At 33.7% G+C, this 27,240-nt stretch overlaps 2 long non-coding RNA genes across 2 annotated transcripts; both read left to right on the top strand.

Annotated features, from left to right (window-relative positions):
- Window positions 1-2,760: 2,760 nt before the first annotated feature.
- Window positions 2,761-5,172, top strand: LOC135156013 (uncharacterized). The gene is made up of 3 exons (XR_010295153.1): window positions 2,761-2,879; window positions 3,547-3,726; window positions 4,522-5,172. It is a non-coding gene; the product is annotated as an uncharacterized LOC135156013 (long non-coding RNA).
- A 3,670-nt stretch (window positions 5,173-8,842) lies between these two features.
- Window positions 8,843-16,245, top strand: LOC135156022 (uncharacterized). Its single transcript, XR_010295165.1, has 3 exons — window positions 8,843-8,963; window positions 14,609-14,788; window positions 15,590-16,245. It is a non-coding gene; the product is annotated as an uncharacterized LOC135156022 (long non-coding RNA).
- Window positions 16,246-27,240: the final 10,995 nt, after the last annotated feature.

The following is a 27,240-nucleotide window of genomic DNA, read 5'->3' as shown; positions in this document are numbered from 1 at the left end:
TCGCCCCTGCTCATTTGTTTCCCTTAATGGTGCCAAATTAATCATTAATGATAACAGATCAATCAGAAACTTGTACTTTTTTTTAACTAAGTCAATCGCGTATCTGGTCTGGGTTATAATTTATATAGGGCACATCATCATTTTTTTTTCATATTTGAATTCTTACATTTGCATTATATTTGCACAGTATATAAATATTGGTTAAACAACTTATATGAACTTAAGATTTAAAGAGTTTTTGAAAATTAGACAGCAACGAATGAAATATTCAATTTTCACTCAATTATATATATGTAAAGGATAATTATGTAGCCTATATACAAATCAATATTAGACTGAAATTTCTTTCTCTTTCCAGTATTTTCCGTCAAGACCTTTTTTGTGATGATCGCCATTCAAGTTGTAAAATATTGTTAGCGCACGTGTATTCTGCACTGTAAAACGCTGTCTAAAAAATTTAAGCCCGTCACTTTAACAAATTTTGTTTAAACTTTTAAACAAGGTGTTTAATCTCTTTCAAACAACTTGGTAAGAAGTTTAAAAAGTGGCGGGCTTAAAGGACAAGTCCACCCCAACCATTAGTTGATTTGAATAAAAAGAGAAAAATCCAACAAGCATAACACTGAAAATTTCATCAAAATCGGATGTAAAATAAGAAAGTTATAGCATTTTAACTTTTCGCTTAATTTCACAAAACAGTTATATGCACATCCTGGTTGGTACGCAAATGAGAAGACTGATGACATCATCCACTCACTATTTCTTTTGTATTTCATTATATGAAATATGAAATATTCTAATTTTCTCCTCATTGTCAAGTGAAACAGATTAATTCCTCCCTGAACACGTAGAATTAGCATTGTTTTGATACTATATGGTTCAGTCAAGGTGGTCCTCATTGTCAAATCTGTAAAAAAAAAGAAATATTGAATAATTCAAACAATAAAAACAAAAGAAATAGTGAGTGATGGACATCATCCACTGTCTCATTTGCATGTCACTGAGATGTGCATATACTAGTAACTGTTTTGTGAAAAATAAGCGAAACTTTAAAATGTCATAACTTTCTTATTTTACATCCGATTTTGATGAAATTTTTAGCGTTTTGCTTGTTTGATTTTTCTCTATTCATTCAAATCATAATTTTTCTGAGGTGGACTTGACCTTTAAACAACGTGCTTAAAATGTTAAACAGCGTTACAGTGTACTGTATATGCATTCCGTAGATTGAAAGTCAACCTGATATTGGACCAATCCAAAATTGGATCGAAAGTTTCAAAATATTAAATTATAAATCAATTAGATTGAAAACTTCAATCCAACTTTGGATTGGCAAAGTCTAATCTATAAGGAATTTCGAGAGCCAGTCTTTCACTTCTGCAATGGTTAGTGTTTAGTATTACTTTCTCGAATTTACACCAATCTCAATTGTTTTCAATGATTTAGCTTCATGACTAGCCCATGCACACTAGAGTCTCCGAACTAACTTTTATTGATTTTATACTCTAAATAATCGTGCAATACTTCTTGTAAATATTGTGATTTTCTTGATTTTTTCAATAAAAACAGAATTAAAAATAATGCATCACGTTTTCATTTTGTCATGATAAATAAACAACAACAATTAGTATATCAAAACAGCATCGGTTTGATTCCAAACTGGTGTTTTTTTTATACAAATAATATTAATTGCAAAAGTCATTATTGAGTGGGTATTTACATGGACCATGGACGAGTATTACTAGCTAAACAAATCCCACGTTTTCACATATTACATGCTTGACTGGAATAGAGTCATCTGTCACAAATCATAATGACAAGAGCAGACCTCTATCTACGTCTTACAAGGAACATAATGACTTAACCACATCTATTATGTCTATCCTCATTAGTCATCGATTTTCATTTGATATGGAAACTTTAAAGGGTCAGCTCCTGGACTAATCGTAATCATGTCGATTAGTATGTCGACAGGGCGAGAAAAGTTTTCTTGCCAAGAGGATATTTCTGTCAACATGGCGAGATACGTTATCTTGCCAAGCAAAAAAAAAAAGAAAGAATTGAGGGGGCCAGACGTCGCGCACATCTGGACAAATTTCGAAAAAGCTGCGTTAGAGCGAAGCGAGTAAGCAAACTTTTTATATATAGAGATCTAATCAGGGAATCTAATTTTGTGACGAATTCTGACGTGATTTTAATAATAACGTTATATTTTACCCCTTCCTCTTTTCATTCTTTTCTCTTTCTCCCTTTTTTTATCTTGGTTGTGAAATTTTTGGGGAGGAGGGGATCCACGGCCCTCAGTCACCGCCATCTGTACGCCAGTGTTGCCAAGTCAACTTTGTTTTGAACAAGACAGTTATAAGTCGCCATTAAAACATTTTTTTAAGTCTATCGGCAAGAAAGCGTATTTCGCCATACATGCCGACATCATAAAGCTATTTAGATTAGGAATTGGCATGACAAAAAAAATATCTCACCATTTCGACAAAAAAGGATCTTTAAGTTAACAGGGCAAGATGAATATCTCTTATTTTCTTCAAGACATGATGATTCTAAAGCTTCCGTAGATATGGCTGCTCATGGATAAAATTCGATTTAAAAAACCCGGGGAACTAGATATCGGAGTGATTTCATTTCCCAATTTTGAATGAGGGGGCGCTTTGATGCTCGATTTCATGTTTATAGTGGAACGGATTTTGAAGAAAACCAGAGAATGGGAAAATGTATAAATAACGAGTTGTTCTTGGGGAAGGCATCAATATCGATTCCATCTCACCAAGATATTCGAGAAGAGCAGTAAGTTCACAACCGCTGTTTATACAGAAACAACATTTTGAGGCTTCAAAGTCAATTCTACCTCCATAGATAGAGAAACGGTGAGTTTTACGGTTTGGAATATTATTATTAAACAAGAAATGTCACAATTTTGGTGAAAATAGCAAGGTATCAAAAAAAAAAATTTGGGAGGATATAATTCACAAGTATGAAGTAACGCTAAAACATGTAGGTCTATAGAGTCTCTAGACAATATTTTATGAAGGCGATATTGTGCCCGCTTCGTTTTGCACAGTTTTCCTTCATGTATTTCATTGCAATTCATATTTAATTTTCCGATACTGTATTCGTTTTATCATGATAGAGTCAATCAACATGGGTCATCATAGAATTATTTCATCAATACAGATTTTTTTTTCCTCTTCAGTCTTTTTTTATGATTTTTGAATCAACAACACAGATAAGAAATAAAAATGCATTGAATTGCAGACTAAATATTGTTAATACCCTTTTTGATATATGTCTTTGAGAACTCTATATTTTGCGAGAGAATAATGATTTTTTTTATGAACAAAGCTAAATTTCAAAACAACCTGAACTTTTAGAATTAAATTTTATGTGTAGTTACCCATAGGCCAGAGGTAAATGAAACTATCTTGATAATTCATTGTTATTGTAATTCATCGTATAAAGTTAAAACAAATGCAAACCTTAGTGTGTCAGTAATGCGTTACATGTATATATATTTTTTCTCTGTAAACTAAACAGAACATCTCAAAATGGCATCCAAAATCATCATCATTGCTCTGCTCGTGGTCGTCGCTGTCGTCGCCACATCAGCTTTCGATTTCAATGACTTCGAGAAGAGGCAAGCTGAAATGGAATTGGATGATGCCGTGGATCTCGTCAGTCAACACATGACTGATAAACGAGGAAGGAGGTTTTCAGGTAAATTTCATTTGATTGAATAAAGCATGGACCTATTTAGTAAGTCCATGATCTAAGTTACTCTTTCATACACTGCAGTATAAACGTTGTTTAAATTTAATACAACGCCGATATAGTATAGTTGTTTAGCAAGTTAACCAACCATGCCTAATTCATTGAGAATTGATTATGAAAAAAGTAAAACTTTGTTGTTTAAGATTTTATACACTTGTTTAAACTGTTTAAACAACTACTGTAAGGTTCATAGTAAACTGCGTTGTGTGAAAAAAAATAAAATGCGTTTTGACTATATATTATTTTTTTTTAAATTCAGACTATTATGGATTATGCCGCGTGTGCCGCATCCACTCCTTATTTTTAGACCAAACTATGAACTGTTGGTTAAAATAATGTTTTATACTTGCTTAGCCAATGACCTATTCACAAAAATCATTTGTTAGAGTGCAGAAGAACAAAAATCAAGACAACCATTACAAAAATCGACAGCGCTTTTGGTCGTTTTGTTGTCTCAAGTTGTTATTATCCTACATATTTTTTTTTAACTTGTTCATAATTATTTTCAATAAATTGCGTAAATAATGATTTACTAGTGTCATTTTCTTTTGCTTAGCTATTATGCAGCTGGTCGTATTCTTTTCAGTTTTGATTTTTGATGTAACTTAAAAATGACCATATGATTGTGATTTTTTTTGCATGGTCAGCCCCCCCCCCCCCCCCCCCACCGTGAAAAAGTTCCGCGGCCCCTGTCTAATGAAAGTTTATTGAATTTGTCTTCTTTCTTTATCATGTTTATAGTATGCACCCATCCACGTGGGTTCACATGCTGGTGTGACAAGAAATTTAAAGGTTCGGACAAATACTACCGCGTCTGTGATTTCGCCGCGGGAGGACCAATCAATGGACGATAGAGTCGAGACAACCGATTTGAAAAAGGGGAATGTCTTCAAGTTTAAAGCTAAACTGAATTTATCCGCCCATTACCGATATTAATTCATGCATGACTCCATAAATAATTCTTTGTAGCTCGTGATTGTTTTGGCGGTTAATTTAGAGTAAAACCTGGCTAATAATCATTTATAATTTTGAATAATTTTGCAAAAAGGTTTTTTTTCTGTGTTGCAGTAATTGTAGGTTATTATCGTAGTAATATTTTTAATCAGCATGGTTTTTATGTTTGTTATGTCAAAGATTGTCATGGTTTTATCGTATTGCCTTTTGGAGTTGCCTTTTTTTTAAGTTTAAGATAACTTGATTAATTCAATTATGTGTCTGATAATTTATCCACTTACTTTATATGTTTGCATTACCCGAGTATAAATTCCATTAAGAATTATCGTGAAATACTTTTCTCAAATGATGATGATGATGATTACTGTGATATCGTAAATTATCTTGAAATGTGGACACCTGTTAAATAAAGTTTACCTTAAGCATTTAAGTTGTTCCAAAATATCTGCCTATATGATGATATTTATTAATTCAGTCAAACGTTTTTGAAAATTCTTGAGAATACTGTATGTTATTACTCAGCGTGCATACTAGTAGTGAGTGAAATGGAAAAAAATATAGAAGATTGTGATTTGAGGGGAGGGGAGACAGGGACATACGAGGGGGAAAGAGGGGGAGGAGAAAGGGGGATGACGGAGCGGTTTATTTTCATTTGGTCCCATGCCAATTCGCCCAATTGCCAACTCGTCTATACTATCACTTGGTCTACCTTCGTTTCGTCCAATATCCGCATGGTATATTTGCCATTTCGTCCATTCACCATTTCGTGTAATGACCAGTTGGTCCCATAGCTATTTAGTCATACCATTTGGTCTAATTGGACTAAGTGTTAATTGGGCAAAATGAATGAAAATAAACGAATATTAGACCAACTGGTTATGAGACGAAATGGTCAGACCGAACTGGTGATTAGACGAAGTGATGATTAGACCAAATGGTTTTTTGACCAACTGCTTGTTACACGAAATGTTGATGGACGGAATTGCATTAGACTAAATGAAGGTATATAGACCATGCGGTGAGTGGACGGGTTGGCAGTAGACGAATTGGCAATTTACCGATGGAGCATTGTGCGGAGAGAGAGAGTGTGCAGGGTGCACACATGCTGAGGGAAGGGGAAAAGAGCTGCAGGAGGTTTTGCCCCTGGTGATGAGGTGTCCATGCCACTGATCATGAACATTGAGAATGCAATCCACATGATTTATAATATTCAGACTATGGCGTTCTTATATGAATAGCGACACTCTCCTGATTGTATGAATAAGGCCTTTAAGAACAACGTCCATTTTGATATATGAATAAAAGACTGCCAAGGAGACATTCTCTTTTTTTTTTATTTGTTATATATAGAAAGAGAGAAAATAAGATATCGATTCATGATATTTCTGTTTTCAAAAGTGGAAAAGAGACGAAGGCCCCTATCGGGCTGTATTGAAAGTAAAACCTATAGGCCTACTTTAACTTCAATACTATTATGTCAAGTGTGTCGCCATACTGAAAGTGCAGAGGCGGTCGACCTCCCCAGTAAGATTTTCAAAGTGAAAAATAACAGAAAAAAGGAAGAATAAGTGGGGGAAAGGGACTACATGTATAGAGAAGAAGATATAGGTATGGGTGAGTGCCGGACATCGTGAGGCCTATCACCCCTGTCATACCTGTAGTTTAATTGAGGGGGCGGGGGATATGTCGTTTTGCCGCCCCCTATATCAAACTACACTGTCATCGCCCCTGCTCTTTTGTTCCCGTTAATGGTGCAAAGTTAATCATTAATGATAAACAGATCAATCAAAAACTTGTACTGTTTTTTTTTAACTAAGTCAATCGCGTATCTGGTCTGGGTTATATAGGGCACATGATTATTTTTTTTTTCATATTTAAATTCTTACATTTGCATATATTTGCACAGTATATGAGTATATGAATATCATGGACCTATCCACGGAGGATTATCTATTTTTATTGGGGGTGCTGTGACAATGTTCAACACCCCCAGTAACAATATAGACTAATCCTCCGTGGATAGGTCACCGATGAATATTGGTTAAACAACTTATATGAACTTAAGATTTAAAGATTTTTTGAAATTAGACAGCAACGAATGAAATATTCAATTTTCACTCAATTATACTGTAAAGGATAATTATGTAGCCTATATATATACAAATCAATATTAGACTGAAATTTCTTTCCCTTTCCAGTATTTTCCGTCAAGAACTTTTTTTGTGATGATCGCCATACAAGTTGTAAAATATTGTTAGCGCACGTGTCTTCTGCACTGTATATAGAACGCTGTTTAAAAATTTAAGCCCGTCACTTTAAAAAAATTTGTTTAAACTTTTTAACAAGGTGCCTCTTTCAAACAACTTGGTTAGAAGTTTAAAAAGTGGCGGGCTTAAACAACGTGCTTAACATTTTAAACAGCGTTTTTACAGTGTACTGCAGGCCTACGGCATGCATTCCGTATAGATTGAAAGTCAACCTGATATTGGACCAATAAAAAATTGGATCGAAAGTTTCAGTCGAATATTGAATTTTAAATCAATTAGATTGAAAACTTCAATCCAACTTTGGATTGGCAAAGTCTAATCTATAAGGAATTTCGAGAGTGCAGTCTTTCACTTCTGCAATGGTCAGTATTTGGTTACTTTCTCGAATTGACACCAATCTCAATTGTTTTCAATGATTTAGCTTTCTGACTAGCCCATGCACATTAGAGTCTCCGAACTAACTTTTATTGATTTTATACTCTAAATTATCGTGCAATAATTCTTGTAAATATTGTGATTTTCTTGATTTTTTCAATAAAAACAGAATGAAAAAAAAAGCATCACGTATTTATTTTGTCATGATAAATAAACTGCAAAAACTCCGGTGTTGATTTACCACCAGCCCGAAATCCACACCAGATAAGTGTTAAACAACACCAGTTTGGTTTTGGTCTAACACCAGATAGGTGTTTATACAACAGCAATTAGTATATCAAAACAGCATCGGTTTGATTCCAAACTGGTGGGTTTTTTTTTATAAAAATAATATTAATTGCAAAAGTCATTATTGAGTGGGTATTTACATGGACCATGGACGAGTATTACTTGCTAAACAAATCCCACGTTTTCACATATTACATGCTTGACTGGAAAAGAGTCATCTGTCACAAATCATAATGACAAGAGCAGACCTCTAACTACGTCTTACAAGGAACATAATGACTTAACCACATCTATTATGTCTATCCTCGTTAGTCATCGATTTTCATTTGATATGGAAACTTTAAAGGGTCAGCTCCTGGACTAATCGTAATCATGTCGATTAGTATGTCGACAGGGCGAGAAACGTTTTCTTGCCAAGAGGATATTTCTGTCATACGTTATCTTGCCAAGCAAAAAGAAAAAAAAATTGAGGGGGCCAGACGTCGCGCACATAGGGACAAATTTCGAAAAAGCTGCGTTAGAGCGAAGCGAGTTAGCAAACTTTTTTATATAGAGAGATCTAACCAGGGAATCTAATTTTGTGACGAATTCTGACGTGATTTTAATAATAACGTAATATTTTACCCCTTCCTCTTTTCATTCTTTTCTCTTTCTCCCTTTTTTTATCTTGGTTGTGAATTTTTTGGGGAGGAGGGGATCCAAGGCCCTCAATCACCGCCATCTGTACGCCAGTGTTGCTAAGTCAACTTTGTTTAGAACAAGACAGTTATAAGTCGCCATTAAAACATTTTTTTTAAGTCTATCGGCAAGATAGCGTATTTCGCCATACATGTCGACATCCATGTCCGACGTCATAAAGCTATTTAGATTAGGAATTGACATGACAAAAAAAATATATCACCATTTCGACAAAATAGGACCTTTAAGTTAACAGGGTAAGATGAATATCTCTTATTTTCTTTAAGACATGATGATTCTAAAGCTTCCGTACATATGGGTGCTCATGGATAAAATTCGATTTAAAAAAACCGGGGAACTAGATATCGGAGTGATTTTATTTCACAATTTTGAATGAGGGGGCGCTTTGATGCTCGATTTCATGTTTATAGTGGAACGGATTTTGAAGAAAACCAGAGAATGGGAAAATGTATAAATAACGAGTTGTTTTGGGGGAAGGCATCAATATCGATTCCATCTCACCAAGATATTCGAGAAGAGCAGTATAGTTCACAACCGCTGTTTATACAGAAACAACATTTCGAGGCTTCAAAGTCAATTCTATACTCCAATAGAGAAACGGTGAGTTTCACGGTTTGGAATATTATTATTAAACAAGAAATGTACAGATTTTTGTGAATTTGCAAGGTATCAACAAACAGTTTTTTTTAAGGATGATATAATTCACAAGTATGAAGTAACGCTAAAACATATAATGAATGGTTTTGTTCAACCTGTTTTTTACCATCTTTCTGTGAATCTTTATTTGACGACTACAATAATACTATTGTAAACTGTGAGAAAGAAATTCGGGTACCCGAAAACATTCCAGAGCCAAATTTACAACAACAAAACTCGAAGGATTCAAGTTTACTTTATCAAGATTTTGAAAACATATTTGCTGTAAAAGGTCTTCACTTTGTACATCTAAATGTGAGTTCTATTCTACCAAAAATTTCAGAACTTCGAATTCTATTTAAAGGAGAATGAAACTCTTGGAGCAAGTTAGCTTTTGTGAAAGCAGAAAAATCAAAGAAACATATTGTTGAAAGTTTGAGGAAGATTGAATGAATAATACGAAAGTTATGAGCATTTGAATATTGAGATCACTAATGCCATGTTGTTCCTCCCATTGGCAATGCGACCAAGATCTGTGATGTCACACACGTACAACTCCCTCATTACTTTAGTACTTATTTCACTTAGATTCTCACTTTTATAGAGTCTATCACAAGGTGAGGTGTTCTCTTTATGAGAGGACAAGTACAGAGGTTTCACAACATTATATCATTGATGAATCGTTTGTCATATGATAGGAATGAGCAAAAAGAGATGTTTTGGGGTATATTTTCAGTGTCCAAAAGGGGAGAGTTGTTCATCTGTGACATCATAGATCTTGGTCGCATTGCCAATGGGAGGATCTCCATAGCATTAGTGATCTCGACATTCAAATGCTCATAACTCTTTTATTGCTAGTCCTATTTTACTCAAACTTTTGTTGATCTTATTCTTTGATTTTTCTGCTTTCACAAAAGCTAACTTGCTCCAAGAGTTTCATTCTCCTTTAAGAGAAAGAATCTTGCAGTCATTGCTTTTACAGAAACATTATGGCTAAATGACTCGGTGAATGATGAAGATATCAATATAGATGGATACAAAGTAATACGCAATGATAGATTATCAGGCTCTGGGGGTGGTGTATGTTTTTATGTCAGAAATGATATTGCATTCAATATCATAGATGTTTTAAGTACAGGTGATTCTGAATCACTGTGGATTAATTTGCTTCTACCAAGATCAAAACCAATTATTGCTGGCGTCATTTATAGGCCTCCGAAAAGCAATCAATTTATTGAGAAGATGTCAAGTATTCTCGATACATTAAAGAAAGATGATGAAATTATACTTTTAGGTGATATGAATGTTTGTCTTTTTCAGAAATCTCCATTGGCTAAAAAAATATACTGACTTATTGAGTCTTCATGGATTTAGCCAACTGATCAAAGATGCAACCCGTGTCACACACACACGTTCTTCTTTGTTGGACCATGTTATATGTAATAACGAACAAAAAATAAGTCAAAGTGGTGTTATTGATCTTGGTATAAGTGACAATTCTTTTACTTTCTGTACAAGAAAGAAAATTATTTGCTGGCTATATAGGTGTTCACAGAACCACTGATATTAGATCGTTGAAAAAATATAGCGAAGAATCTTTCAATATTAAACTGTCTGCCGTTGATTGGTCAGATTTAACCCAATGCACTGACGTAAATAAGGCTTGGTCAGTTTTTCAAAATACTTTTATTTCAACGTTGAATATGATAGCGCCTCAAAAAAAACGGATTAGAATTAAACAGAGATCAGAAAACTGGATGACTAAAGATATTATTTCTCTTATTCGAGAAAGAAATGTGGCGTATAAAAAAATGAAGAAAAATCTAAGCGATGAGGATTATGACACGCTTTCCAAAAGATACAAGAAATTAAGAAATATTGTTCAAAGAGAGGTGAAAAAGGCCAAATTAGAATACCTACAAAATAAAATAGAAGAAAATAAAAATGATTCTAAAAGACTTTGTTAGAATCTAAAAAGTTTGGGATTAAAAAAGAAAAATGGAAAGGACCAAGAATTAGTCGTTTCAATTGACGGAGAATTATGTCATGATAAGATAACTATTTCCAATGAATTCAATTCCTATTTTACAAATGTCGCAGCTACGTTGGTAGATAAACTTCCATCTTGCAAAGACATTTTCATTGCAGACAGTGATAACATTCGTGAATTTTATGAGAAAAAAAAGTATAAGCCAAGATAAATTTGAATTATTACCTGTTAGTGATCAATTCATTTTTAATGAGTTGCGTAAATTAAATGTATCAAAAAGCACTGGGTTAGATTTTTGATCCCTGCTAAATTTCTAAAAGAAGGAGCAAAGAGTTTGTACAAACCATTACATTTCTTGATAAATCTATCTATCTTTACTAGCACTTTCCCAGAGGATATGAAAATTGCAAAAGTAACTCATATTCATAAGAAGAAAGATAAAACTGCTGTTGAAAACTATAGACCTATCAGTGTTTTAAGCATAGTATCCAAAATTCTAGAAAAGGCGGTATGTATTCAGATCGAAAAATATTTTAAAGAAAATGATATGATTTACGAATATCAGTCTGGTTTTCGACATGACTATTCGACTGAGACATGCCTTATTCACTTGACTGATTATCTGAGAACTAATATTTCTAAGGGACAATTCGTTGGGATGGTACTCCTAGATCTTCAAAAAGCATTTGATACAGTTAATCGTGGCATCTTATTGAAAAAATTACAAATAATGGGTTTTAACCAGGCTACTGTAGCATGGTTCAAATCCTACTTGTCGAATCGACATCAAGTATACTAATGGCTATTCGCGATATTCGTTCCAAAATTATGCCTATAACGTGTGGAGTTCCACAGGGAAGTATTTTAGGCCCAATTCTATTTTCAACTTATATCAATGACATGTCTATTTGTATAAAAGCTGACTGTAAATTATTATTGTATGCAGATGATAGCGTACTACTTTGTTCAAATTCCAACCCAAAATTTGTGGAGGAAAAACTTAGCGAACAGCTGTCTACATGTGTCGATTGGATGACTGATAATAGATAATCGTTACACTTAGGCAAAACCGAGAGCATTCTGTTTTGTTCTAAAAGTAATTATAAAACTTCATTTGAATTTGAAGTATCATACAATAATAAAATAATTCAGAGGAAAGAATCTGTAAAGTATTTAGGCATTGAGTTGACTAGCTCCCTTTCATTTTCATCTTTAGTAGAATCAATCGTGAAAAAGGCGAATGCCCGTTTGAAATTTCTGTACAGGTATCAAAGTTGTATGGATAAAAAAGCAAGGCGTATTCTCTGTTTTGCTATCATTCAGAGTTTATTTGGCTATGCTAACCGTGCTTGGTTTAGTGGCATAAGCGAACTCGATAAAAAGAAGTTGAAAATTATACAGAATAAAATGGTTAGATTCATTAACTGTTCTGGTCCCAGAACCCATGTTGGCTACACCGAACTCTCTGGAGCAGGTTTTCTTGAAGTCAACAAAAGATCAATACAGCTTATTTTGCACCACGTGCATAAAATCTATCACAATAGATCGAATCATTACATTGGATCAAACTTTAATCTATACCGAATTACATAACTATAATACAAGAAACAGCCATTTCAACTTTTGCTTACCAGAAAGGGTAGGTAGTATTGGTAACTCCTTTTATTACAATGCTATAAAACATTGGAATTCCCTTCCCAATGATATAAAGGAAATAGGAAACTTTTTGCATTTTAAGAGGAAATTGAAAGAATATCTTTCACTTGAGAGTCAAAGAGAAGATGCAAATGATATGTTATACCATGGACCTATGAAAGCTGGACATTCATCGGTTAGTTAATGAATTCACTAACATCTGACTGTCATTGTCATGTGAATAACATTCTCTTCATATTTATCTCCTGTGATACCATCATGGTCGCCGTCAATTAAACCATGAGTTACAGAAGCTTTCGGTGATTAGACATTTAACATTAGACAAACTGTATGCGCAGAAGGTAATAAATTACCTAAATTCTCGGAAATTAATGTGCAGTTCTGGTTTACAAATGGTTATCTTAGTTCCATGGTTTTTATTTGGAAAAATGTATGAATATTTCAAGATAGAGGCTGAAATGAAATTGATTGATTGTAATTTATAATCACATTTTAAAGATTTCCTCATAATATTCCAGAGAAACATGGTGGGTTTCTTGTAGGGGTCGTCCCCCTCTCGTTGTTAGAAAAGTCATTATGAGTGTGCAGAAGCGTGCAAATCGATAATAATAAATTTGATATCACAAAAATCGTCTGCTTCTCAATTTGCTGTTCCAAATCTGAAACATCTTAATTGAAAAGTATAATCTGCTACAAGACATCAGCCAACAAACGGCAAAAAGAGCAAAACATTCCTTTGTGAAGATCAGATTCGCCTTGGTAGTCGCTATTGTCAAAGCACCTGTATGTTATCATTAATATGCACATAATCAGGAGACGGCGACTATGATTGCATCAAAAGAATGCTCGCGTTAATCGTCCATTTCTTATAGGTCCATGGTTATACGGTTGATTTAGCCTGAATACTGACCACGTTTTTTTTCTCTTCTCTACCAGGTATTATTATGTATTTTACATAGTTTGATTGAAGCTTTGATATGTCCTTTCTTCTATTCTTTCTATTTCTTTTATCTCTTCCTTCTATTCTCCTCTTCGTGTTGTTATTGTTGTCGCCGTTTTTGCTGTTGTTCTTCTCCTTATTATTTTTCTTCCTCATCCTTTTCTTCCGTCTCCTCCTCCTCCTCCTCTTTCTTCTTCTATTCCTCCTCCTTCTTCTCCTTCTTTTCTTCTTCTTCTTCGTTATATTCTTATATATATTATCTATATATCTTATTTATTGATAATAGTAAATTCTGATTTTTTTTTCTTCATTTTTTTAATATGTAAATAGTATAATTTTACCATTTTATTATCTTAATTCTATATGTCGAGGACCCCACTGGAAATAAGCTTTCGAGCTTTCGTGGGTCATCCTGTACAAGCCTGTTGTTTTAATGCTACTGTATATATGTTATGGTGACTTGCGAAATAAAATCAATCAATCAATCAATCAATATAGAGTCTCTAGACAATATTTTATGAAGGCGATTGGTGCCCGCTTCGTTTTGCTCAGTTTCCTTCATGTATTTCATTGCAATTCATATTTATTTTTCCGATACTGTATTCGTTTTATCATGATAGAGTCAATCAACATGGGTCATCATAGAAGTATTTCATCAATACAGATTTTGTTTTCCTCTTCAGTCTTTTTTTATCATTTTTGAATCAACAACACAGATAAGAAATAAAAATGGATTGAATTGCAGACTAAATATTATAAATACCCTTTTTGATATATGTCTTTGAGAACTCTATATTTTGCGAGAGAATAATAATGATTTGTTTATGAACAAAGCTAAATTTCAAAACAACCTGTACTTTTGGAATTAAATTCTTTGAGTATTTACCCAGGCCAGAGGTAAATGAAACTATAATGATAATTCATTGTTATTGTAATTCACCGTATAAAGTAAAAACAAATGCAAACCTTAGTGTGCCAGTAATGAGTTACATATATATATTTTTTTCTCTTTAAACCAGACAGAACATCTCAAAATGGCATCCAAAATCATCATCATTGCTCTGTTCGTGGTCGTCGCTGTCGTCGCCACATCAGCATTCGATTTCAATGACTTCGAGAAGAGGCAAGCTGAAATGGAATTGGATGATGCCGTGGATCTCGTCAGTCAACACATGACTGATAAACGAGGAAGGAGGTTTTCAGGTAAATAATTATAATTTGATTGAATAAAGCATGGACCTATTTAGTAAGTCCATGATCTAAGTTACTCTTTCATACACTGCAGTATAAACGTTGTTTAAATTTAATACAACGCCGATATAGTATAGTTGTTTAGCAAGTTAACCAACCATGCCTAATTCATTGAGAATTGATTATGAAAAAAGTAAAACTTTGTTGTTTAAGATTTTATACACTTGTTTAAACTGTTTAAACAACTACTGTAAGGTTCATAGTAAACTGCGTTGTGTGAAAAAAATAAAATGCGTTTTGACTATATATTATTATTTTTTTAATTCAGACTATTATGGATTATGCCGCGTGTGCCGCATCCACTCCTTATTTTTAGACCAAACTATGAACTGTTGGTTAAAATAATGTTTTATACTTGCTTAGCCAATGACCTATTCACAAAATAATTTGTTAGAGTGCAGAAGAACAAAAATCAAGACAACCATTAGAAAAATCGACAGCGCTTTTGGTCGTTTTGTTGTCTCAAGTTGTTATTATCCTACATATTTTTTTTTAACTTGTTCATAATTATTTTCAATAAATTGCGTAAATAATGATTTACTAGTGTCATTTTCTTTTGCTTAGCTATTATCCAGCTGGTCGTATTCTTTTCAGTTTTGATTTTTGATGTAACTTAAAAATGACCATATGATTGTGATTTGTTTGCATGGTCAGTCCCCCCACCCCCCCCCCCCCCCCACCTTGCAAAAGTTCCGCGGCCCCTGTCTAATGAAAGTTTATTGAATTTGTCTTCTTTCTTTATCATGTTTATAGTATGCACCCATCCACATGGGTTCACATGCTGGTGTGACAAGAAATTTGAAGGTTCGGACAAATACTACCGCGTCTGTGATTTCGCCGCGGGAGGACCAATCAATGGACGATAGAGTCGAGACAAGCGATTTGAAAAAGGGGAATGTCTTCAAGTTTAAAGCTAAACTGAATTTATCCGCCCATTACCGATATTAATTCATGCATGACTCCATAAATAATTCTTTGTAGCTCGTGATTGTTTTGACGGTTAATTTAGAGTAAAACCTGGCTAATAATCATTTATAATTTTGAATAGTTTTACAAAAGTTTTTTTTTCTGTGTTGCAGTAATTGTAGGTTATTATCCGAGTCGTAGTAATATTTTTAATCAGCATGGTTTTTATGTTTGTTATGTCAAAGATTGTCATGGTTTTATCGTATTGCCTTTTGGAGTTGCCTTTTTTAAAAGTTTAAGATAACTTGATCAATTCAATTATGTGCCTGATAATTTATCCACTTACTTTATTTGTTTGCATTACCCGAGTATAAATTCCATTAAGAATTATCGTGAAATACTTTTCTCAAATGATGATGATGATGATTACTGTGATATCGTAAATTATCTTGAAATGTGGACACCTGTTAAATAAAGTTTACCTTAAGCATTTAAGTTGTTCCAAAATATCTGCCTATATGATGATATTTATCAATTCAGTCAAACGTTTTTGAAAATTCTTGAGAATACTGTATGTTATTACTCAGCGTGCATACTAGTAGTGAGTGAAATGGAAAAAATAGAAGATTGTGATTTGAGGGGAGGGGAGACAGGGACATACGAGGGGGAAAGAGGGGGGAGGAGAAAGGGGGATGACGGAGCGGTTTATTTTCATTTGGTCCCATGCCGATTCGCCCAATTGCCAACTCGTCTATACTATCACTTGGTCTACCTTCGTTTCGTCCAATATCCGCATGGTCTATTTGCCATTTCGTCCACTCACCATTTCGTGTAATGACCAGTTGGTCCCATAGCTATTTAGTCATACCATTTGGTCTAATTGGACTAAGTGTTAATTGGGCAAAATGAATGAAAATAAACGAATATTAGACCAACTGGTTATGAGACGAAATGGTCAGACCGAACTGGTGATTAGACGAAGTGATGATTAGACCAAATGGTTATTTGACCAACTGCTTGTTACACGAAATGTTGATGGACGGAATTGCATTAGACTAAATGAAGGTAGACCATGTGGTGAGTGGACGGGTTGGCAGTAGACGAATTGGCAATTTACCGATGGAGCATTGTGCGGAGAGAGAGAGTGTGCAGGGTGCACACATGCTGAGGGAAGGGGAAAAGAGCTGCAGGAGGTTTTGCCCCTGGTGATGAGGTGTCCATGCCACTGATCATGAACATTGAGAATGCAATCCACATGATTTATAATATTCAGACTATGGCGTTCTTATATGAATAGCGACACTCTCCTGATTGTATGAATAAGGCCTTTAAGAACAACGTCCATTTTGATATATGAATAAAAGACTGCCAAGGAGACATTCTCTTTTTTTTTTATTTGTTATAGAAAGAGAGAAAATAAGATATCGATTCATGATATTTCTGTTTTCAAAAGTGGAAAAGAGACGAAGGCCCCTATATCATGACTTATCTCGGGTTGTATTGAAAGTAAAACCTATAGGCCTACTTTAACTTCAATACTATTATGTCAAGTGTGTCGCCATACTGAAAGTGCAGAGGCGGTCGACCTCCCCAGTAAGATTTTCAAAGTGAAAAATAACAGAAAAAAGGAAGAATAAGTGGGGGAAAGGGACTACATGTATAGAGAAGAAGATATAGGTATGGGTGAGTGCCGGACATCGTGAGGCCTATCACCCCTGTCATACCTGTAGTTTAATTGAGGGGGCGGGGGATATGTCGTTTTGCCGCCCCCTATATCAAACTACACTGTCATCGCCCCTGCTCTTTTGTTCCCGTTAATGGTGCAAAGTTAATCATTAATGATAAACAGATCAATCAAAAACTTGTACTGTTTTTTTTTAACTAAGTCAATCGCGTATCTGGTCTGGGTTATATAGGGCACATGATTATTTTTTTTCATATTTAAATTCTTACATTTGCATATATTTGCACAGTATATGAGTTTATGAATATCATGGACCTATCCACGGAGGATTATCTATTGTTACTGGGGGTGCTGTGACAATGTTTAACACCCCCAGTAACAATATAGACTAATCCTCCGTGGATAGGTCCCCGATGAATATTGGTTAAACAACTTATATGAACTTAAGATTTAAAGATTTTTTGAAATTAGACAGCAACGAATGAAATATTCAATTTTCACTCAATTATACTGTAAAGGATAATTATGTAGCCTATATATATACAAATCAATATTAGACTGAAATTTCTTTCCCTTTCCAGTATTTTCCGTCAAGAACTTTTTTTGTGATGATCGCCATACAAGTTGTAAAATATTGTTAGCGCACGTGTCTTCTGCACTGTATATAGAACGCTGTTTAAAAATTTAAGCCCGTCACTTTAAAAAAATTTGTTTAAACTTTTTAACAAGGTGCCTCTTTCAAACAACTTGGTTAGAAGTTTAAAAAGTGGCGGGCTTAAACAACGTGCTTAACATTTTAAACAGCGTTTTTACAGTGTACTGCAGGCCTACGGCATGCATTCCGTATAGATTGAAAGTCAACCTGATATTGGACCAATAAAAAATTGGATCGAAAGTTTCAGTCGAATATTGAATTTTAAATCAATTAGATTGAAAACTTCAATCCAACTTTGGATTGGCAAAGTCTAATCTATAAGGAATTTCGAGAGTGCAGTCTTTCACTTCTGCAATGGTCAGTATTTGGTTACTTTCTCGAATTGACACCAATCTCAATTGTTTTCAATGATTTAGCTTTCTGACTAGCCCATGCACATTAGAGTCTCCGAACTAACTTTTATTGATTTTATACTCTAAATTATCGTGCAATAATTCTTGTTAATATTGTGATTTTCTTGATTTTTTCAATAAAAACAGAATTAAAAAAAAACGTATCACGTTTTCATTTTGTCATGATAAATAAACTGCAAAAACTCCGGTGTTGATTTACCACCAGCCCGAAATCTACATGTATATATGTCCACACCAGAGAAGTGTTAAACAACACCAGTTTGGTTTTGGTCTAACACCAGATAGGTGTTTATACAACAGCAATTAGTATATCAAAACAGCATCGGTTTGATTCCAAACTGGTGTTTTTTTTATACAAATAATATTAATTGCAAAAGTCATTATTGAGTGGGTATTTACATGGACCATGGACGAGTAATACTTGCTAAACAAATCCCACGTTTTCACATATTACATGCTTGACTGGAAAAGAGTCATCTGTCACAAATCATAATGACAAGATCAGACCTCTATCTACGTCTTACAAGGAACATAATGACTTAACCACATCTATTATGTCTATCCTCATTAGTCATCGATTTTCATTTGATATGGAAACTTTAAAGGGTCAGCTACTGGACTAATCGTAATCATGTCGATTAGTATGTCGACAGGGCGAGAAAAGTTTTCTTGCCAAGAGGATATTTCTGTCGACATGGCGAGATACGTTATCTTGCCAAGCGAAAAGAAAAAAAAAGAATTGAGGGGGCCAGACGTCGCGCACATAGGGACAAATTTCGAAAAAGCTGCGTTAGAGCGAAGCGAGTTAGCAAACTTTGTATATAGAGATCTAATCAGGGAATCTAATTTTGTGACGAATTCTGACGTGATTTTAATAATAACGTAATATTTTACCCCTTCCTCTTTTCATTCTTTTCTCTTTCTCCCTTTTTTTTTAATCTTGGTTGTGAATTTTTTGGGGAGGAGGGGATCCACGGCCCTCAATCACCGCCATCTGTCCGCCAGTGTTGACAAGTCAACTTTGTTTAGAACAAGACTAAGTCGCCATTAAAACATTTTTTTAAGTCTATCGGCAAGATAGCGTATTTCGCCATACATGTCGACATCATAAAGCTATTTAGACTAGGAATTGACATGACAAAAAAATATCTCACCATTTCGATAAAATAGGATCTTTAAGTTAACAGGGCAAGATGAATATCTCTTATTTTCTTTAAGACATGATGATTCTAAAGCTTCCGTAGATATGGGTGCTCATGGATAAAATTTGATTTAAAAAACCGGGGAACTAGATATCGGAGTGATTTTATTTCACAATTTTGAATGAGGGGGCGCTTTGATGCTCGATTTCATGTTTATAGTGGAACGGATTTTGAAGAAAACTAGAGAATGGGAAAATGTATAAATAACGAGTTGTTCTTGGGGAAGGCATCAATATCGATTCCATCTCACCAAGATATTCGAGAAGAGCAGTATAGTTCACAACCGCTGTTTATACAGAAACAACATTTCGAGGCTTCAAAGTCAATTCTATACTCCAATAGATAGAGAAACGGTGAGTTTCACGGTTTGGAATATTATTATTAAACAAGAAATGTACAGATTTTGGTGAATTTGCAAGGTATCAACAAAAAGTTTTTTTAAGGAGGATATAATTCACAAGTATGAAGTAACGCTAAAACATGTAGGTATAATGAATGATTTTGTTCAACCTGTTTTTTACCATCTTTCTGTGAATCTTTATTTGATGACTACAATAATACTATTGTAAACTGTGAGAAAGAAATTCGGGTACCCGAAAACATTCCATAGCCCAATTTACAACAAAAAAACTCGAAGGATTCAAGTTTACTTTATCAAGATTTTGAAAACATATTTGCTGTAAAAGGTCTTCACTTTGTACATCTAAATGTAAGATCTATTCTACCAAAAATTTCAGAACTTCGAATTCTATTTAAGATAAAGAATCTTGCAGTCATTGCTTTCACAAAAACATGGCTAAATGACTCGGTGAATGGATACAAAGTAATACGCAATAATAGATTATCAGGCTCTGGGGGTGGTGTATGTTTTTATGTCAGAAATGATATTGCATTCAATATCATAGATGTTTTAAGTACAGGTGATTCTGAATCACTGTGGATTAATTTGCTTCTACCAAGATCAAAACCAATTATTGCTGGCGTCATTTATAGGCCTCCGAAAAGCAATCGATTATTTATTGAGAAGATGTCAAGTATTCTCGATACATGAAAGAAAGATGATGAAATTATACTTTTAGGTGATATGAATGTTTGTCTTTTTCAGAAATCTCCACTGGCTAAAAATATACTGATTTATTGAGTCTTCATGGATTTAGCCAATTGATCAAAGATGCAACCCGTGTTACACACACATGTTCTTCTTTATTGGATCATGTTATTTGTCATAACGAACAAAAAATATGTCAAAGTGGTGTTATTGATCTTGGTATAAGTGACCATTCTTTTACTTTCTGTACACGAAAGAAAATTAGGCTGGCTATAGGTGTTCACAGAACCACTGATATTAGATCGTTGAAAAAATATAGCGAAGAATCTTTCAATCTTAAACTGTCTGCCGTTGATTGGTCAGATTTAACCCAATGCACTGACGTAAATAAGGCTTGGTCAGTTTTTCAAAATACTTTTATTTCAACGTTGATTATGATAGCGCCTCAAAAACGGATTAGAATTAAACAGAGATCAGAAAACTGGATGACTAAAGATAGTATTTCTCTTATTCGAGAAAGAAATGTGGCGTATAAAAAAATGAAGAAAAATCTAAACGATGAGGATTATGACACGCTTTCCAAAAGATACAAGAAATTAAGAAATATGGTTCAAAGAGAGGTGAAAAAGGCCAAATTAGAATACCTACAAAATAAAATAGAAGAAAATAAAAATGATTCTAAAAGACTTTGGCAGAATCTAAAAATTTTGGGATTAAAATAGAAAGGACCAAGAATTAGTCGTTTCAATTGACGGAGAATTATGCCATGATAAGATAACTATTTCCAATGAATTCAATTCCTATTTTACAAATGTCGCAGCTACGTTGGTAGATAAACTTCCATCTTGCAAAGACATTTTCATTGCAGACAGTGAGAACATTCGTTAATTTTATGAAAAAAAAGGTATAAGCCAAGATAAATTTGAATTATTACCTGTTAGTGATCAATTCATTTTTAATGAGTTGCGTAAATTAAATGTATCAAAAAGCACTGGGTTAGATTTGATCCCTGCTAAATTTCTAAAAGAAGGAGCAAAGAGTTTGTACAAACCATTAAATTTCTTGATAAATTTATTTATCTTTACTAGCACTTTCCCAGAGGATATGAAAATTGCAAAAGTAACTCCAATTCATAAGAAGAAAGATAAAACTGCTGTTGAAAACTATAGACCTATCAGTGTTTTAAGCATAGTATCCAAAATTCTAGAAAAGGCGGTATGTGTTCAGATCGAAAAATATTTTATAGAAAATGATATGATTTACGAATATCAGTCTGGTTTTCGACATGACTATTCGACTGAGACATGCCTTATTCACTTGACTGATTATCTGAGAACTAATATTTCTGGGACAATTCGTTGGGATGGTACTCCTAGATCTTCAAAAAGCATTTGATACAGTTAATCATGGCATCTTATTGAAAAAATTACAAATAATGGGTTTTAACCAGGCTACTGTAGCATGGTTCAAATCATACTTGTCGAATCGACATCAAGTAGTGGCTATTCGCGATATTCGTTCCAAAATTATGCCTATAACGTGTGGAGTTCCACAGGGAAGTATTTTAGGCCCAATTCTATTTTCAACTTATATCAATGACATGTCTATTTGTATAAAAGCTGACTGTAAATTATAATTGTATGCAGATGATGGCGTATACTACGTTGTTCAAATTCCAACCCAAAATTTGTTGAGAAAAAACTTAGCGAACAGCTGTCTACATGTGTCGATTGGATGACTGATGATAGATTATCGTTACACTTAGGCAAAACCGAGAGCATTGTGTTTTGTTCTAAAAGTAATTATAAAACTTCATTTGAATTTGAAGTATCATACAATAATAAGATAATTCAGAGGAAAGAATCTGTAAAGTATTTAGGCATTGAGTTGACTAGCTCCCTTTCATTTTCATCTTTAGTAGAATCAATCGTGAAAAATGCGAATACCCGTTTGAAATTTCTGTACAGGTATCAAAGTTGTATTGATCAAAAAGCAAGGCGTATTCTCTGTTTTGCTCTTATTCAGAGTTTATTTTACTATGCTAACCCTGCTTGGTTTAGTGGCATAAGCGAACTCGATAAAAAGAAGTTGAAAATTATACAGAATAAAATGGTTAGATTCATTAACTGTTCTGGTCCCAGAACCCATGTTGGCTACACCGAACTCTCTGGAGATCAATATACAGCTTATTTTGCACCACGTGCGTAAAATCTATCACAATAGATCGAATCATTACATTGGATCAAACTTTGTATACCGAATTACATAGCTATAATACAAGAAACAGCCATTTCAACTTTTGCTTACCAGAAAGGGTAGGTAGTATTGGTAACTCCTTTTATTATTAATGCTATAAAACATTGGAATTCCCTTCCCAATGATATAAAGGAAATAGGAAACTTTTTGCATTTTAAGAGGAAATTGAAAGAATATCTTTCACTTGAGAGTCAAAGAGAAGATGCAAATGATATGTTATACGGTTGATTTAGCCTGAATACTGACCACGTTCTTTTCTCTTCTCTACCAGGTATTATTATTTATTTTACATAGTTTGATTGAAGCTTTGATATGTCCTTTCTTCTATTATTTCTATTTCTTTTATCTCTTCCTTCTATTCTCCTTTTCGTGTTGTTATTGTTGTCGCCGATTTTGCTGTTGTTCTTCTCCTAATTATTTTTCTTCCTCATCCTTTTCTTCCGTCTCCTTCTCCTCCTCCTCCCCTTTCTTCTTCTATTCCTCCTCCTTTTCCTCCTTCTTTTCTTCTTCTTCTTCGTTATATTCTTGTATATATTATCTATATATCTTATTTATTGGTAATAGTAAAAAAAAATCTTCATTTTTTAAATATGTAAATAGTATAATTTTACCATTTTATTATCTTAATTCTGTATGTCGAGGACCCCACTGGAAATAAGCTTTCGAGCTTTCGTGGGTCATCCTGTGCAAGCCTGTTGTTTTAATGCTACTATATATATGTTATGGTGACTTGCGAAATAAAATCAATCAATCAATCAATCAATATAGAGTCTCTAGACAATATTTTATGAAGGCGATTGTTGTGCCCGCTTCGTTTTGCTCAGCTTTCCTTCATGTATTTCATTGCAATTCATATTTATTTTTCCGATACTGTATTCGTTTTATCATGATAGAGTCAATCAACATGGGTCATCACAGAATTATTTCATCAATACAGATTTTTTTTTCCTCTTCAGTCTTTTTTTATGATTTATGAATCAACAACACAGTAAGAAATAAAAATGCATTGAATTGCAGACTAAATATTATAAATACCCTTTTTGATGTATGTCTTTGAGAACTCTATGTTTTGCGAGAGAATAATTATTTTTTTTTATGAACAAAGCTAAATTTCAAAACAACCTGAACTTTTAGAATCAAATTCTTTGAGTATTTACCCAGGCCAGAGGTAAATGAAACTACATGTATAATGATAATTCATTGTTATTGTAATTCACCATATAAAGTAAAAACAAATGCAAACCTTAGTGTGCCTTTAATGAGTTACATATATATATATTTTCTCTTTAAACCAGACAGAAGATCTCAAAATGGCATCCAAAATCATCATCATTGCTCTGTTCGTGGTCGTCGCTGTCGTCGCCACATCAGCTTTCGATTTCAATGACTTCGAGAAGAGGCAAGCTGAAATCGAATTGGATGATGCCGTGGATCTCGTCAGTCAACACATGACTGATAAACGAGGAAGGAGGTTTTCAGGTAAATATCATTTGATTGAATAAAGCATGGACCTATATATTTAGTAAGTCCATGATCTAAGTGCAAGTGCAGAAGAACAAAAATCCTGATTCCCTAAAAATTGCAAAGGTAAATCCTGTGTTTAAAAAAGACAATCCGCATGAAATAACAAATTACAGGCCTATTTCTATTCTTCCCAGCATTTCCAAAATATTAGAGAAGATTATTTACAATAGACTTTATAAGTTTCTAGATACTTTTCATTTTCTAAATTCTAACCAATATGGATTCGGAAAGGACATTCGACTGATCAGGCGTTAATACAAATATACGATAACATTACAAATGCAATGGCAAAAAAAGAACATATAATAGGCGTATTCATGGACTTAAGCAAAGCCTTTGACACTCTTGACCACCAGATATGACTTTAAAAAAATTTGGAATTCGCGGAATTACACTATCTTGGTTTAAGAGTTATTTGTTCAATAGAAAGCAATATGTAATTCACAATAATATTCCTTCTGATTTTCAGTTAATACAATGCGGAGTTCCACAAGGATCAATCCTAGGCCCCTTGCTTTTTTTAATATATATCAATGATTTGACTTCTGTAACACCTTTATTATCATATGTATTATTTGCAGATGACACCAACATTTTTTGTTCACATAATAGCTTAGAAACTTTAGTAGATATAATTAACCGTGAATTACCAAAACTATCTTTGTGGTTTAAGTGTAATATAAGCTTTCACTCAATATAGATAAAACAAACTTTATATATTTCAAGCATACACACTCACATGATAACGAATTTCCTTACAATATAAACATATACAATATTCCTCTCAAAAGGAAAAGAGAAACAGTTTTTAGGTGTCACAATAGATGAAAATTTAAATTGGAATGAACATGTACGTTGTATAACTACTAGTATTTCTAGAAACGTTGGTATACTTTACAAAATGAAAAACATAATTCCACATACAACTCTTGTCATACTCTACAATTCATTAATATTGCCTTATATATCATATTGCAACATAGTTTGGGCAACATGTGCAAAAACTAAAATTAATACAATATACTTATTACAGAAAAAAGCAATTCGAATATGTACTGATTCCCAATATTTATCACACACAAATCCATTATTCCATAAACTAAAGACTCTAACAGTATTTGACATAAATACTCTTCAAAGTTTACTACTTATGTTAAAGTACGTAAATAACATGCTCCCACCTTCATTCCACAATTTTTATACTCTGAATGCATCTATTCATTCTTACCCTTCCCGTAACTCTTCAAATTTCCATTTAATCAACCCTAAATTGCTTATTGCGCAGAGATCCATAAGACACCATGGTCCAGATTTGTGGAACTCTCTACCAGAGCCTGTAAAACAATCTTCGTCTCTTCACTCATTTAAGGCAAACGTTAAATCTATGTTATTATCAGAATAATTGAAGTAAAATTTCTGTGTCGTATCCTTTTTATCGTGACTTTATTCCTCCTTCGATTTAGTCATTACCAATATCTTCATCATGACCACCATCATCTCCATGGCCTTCATCATCATCATCATCATCATCAACAACAACATCATATCACCGTCACCCTCAGCTTTATCATCTTCATCTTCATACTATAATATTGCATGAATTCATGTTTCGTATTTGAAAATATATGCCCATTCTGCTTTATAAATGTATTAATTAATTCAATCAGTATAAGTTTGGGATTGTCATTTTTTTCAAGCAATCTGCTTATGATGACAATCCTTCTCCTGCAAATTGTGAATATCATACAGTTAATCATTTTTGTCTGGAATTACCTTTTTAATACTCTTTATTTATGATTCATGCCAAAAATGCTAGCATATTATGTTTATTATGTTATGAAAAATGTATTATACGAATGTTATGGATGCAGAAGAAAACAATAAATCAAATCAAATCAAATCAAAGACAACCATTATAAAAATCGACAGCGCTTTTGGTCGTTTTGTTGTCTCAAGTTGTTATTATCCTACATATTTTTTTTTAACTTGTTCATAATTATTTTCAATAAATTGCGTAAATAATGATTTACTAGTGTCATTTTCTTTTGCTTAGCTATTATGCAGCTGGTCGTATTCTTTTCAGTTTTGATTTTTGATGTAACTTAAAAATGACCATATGATTGTGATTTTGTTTGCATGGTCAGCCCCCCCCCCCCCACCTTGAAAAAGTTCCGTGGCCCCTGTCTAATGAAAGTTTATTGAATTTGTCTTCTTTCTTTATCATGTTTATAGTATGCACCCATCCACATGGGTTCACATGCTGGTGTGACAAGAAATTTGAAGGTTCGGACAAATACTACCGCGTCTGTGATTTCGCCGCGGGAGGACCAATCAATGGACGATAGAGTCGAGACAAGCGATTTGAAAAAGGGGAATGTCTTCAAGTTTAAAGCTAAACTGAATTTATCCGCCCATTACCGATATTAATTCATGCATGACTCCATAAATAGTTCTTTGTAGCTCGTGTTTGTTTTGGCGGTTAATTTAGAGTAAAACCTGGCTAATAATCATTTATAATTTTGAATAGTTTTGCAAAAAGTTTTTTTTCTGTGTTGCAGTAATTGTAGGTTATTATCGTAGTAATATTTTTAATCAGCATGGTTTTTATGTTTGTTATGTCAAAGATTGCCATGGTTTTATCGTATTGCCTTTTGGAGTTGCCTTTTTTCAAAGTTTAAGATAACTTGATTAATTCAATTATGTGCCTGATAATTTA

This window comes from Lytechinus pictus, chromosome 11, assembly GCF_037042905.1.
Source record: "Lytechinus pictus isolate F3 Inbred chromosome 11, Lp3.0, whole genome shotgun sequence".
Taxonomy (NCBI): Eukaryota; Metazoa; Echinodermata; class Echinoidea; order Temnopleuroida; family Toxopneustidae; genus Lytechinus; species Lytechinus pictus.
The sequence above is the reverse complement of the archived record's forward strand: the minus strand, read 5'-3'. Positions and strand labels throughout refer to the sequence as shown.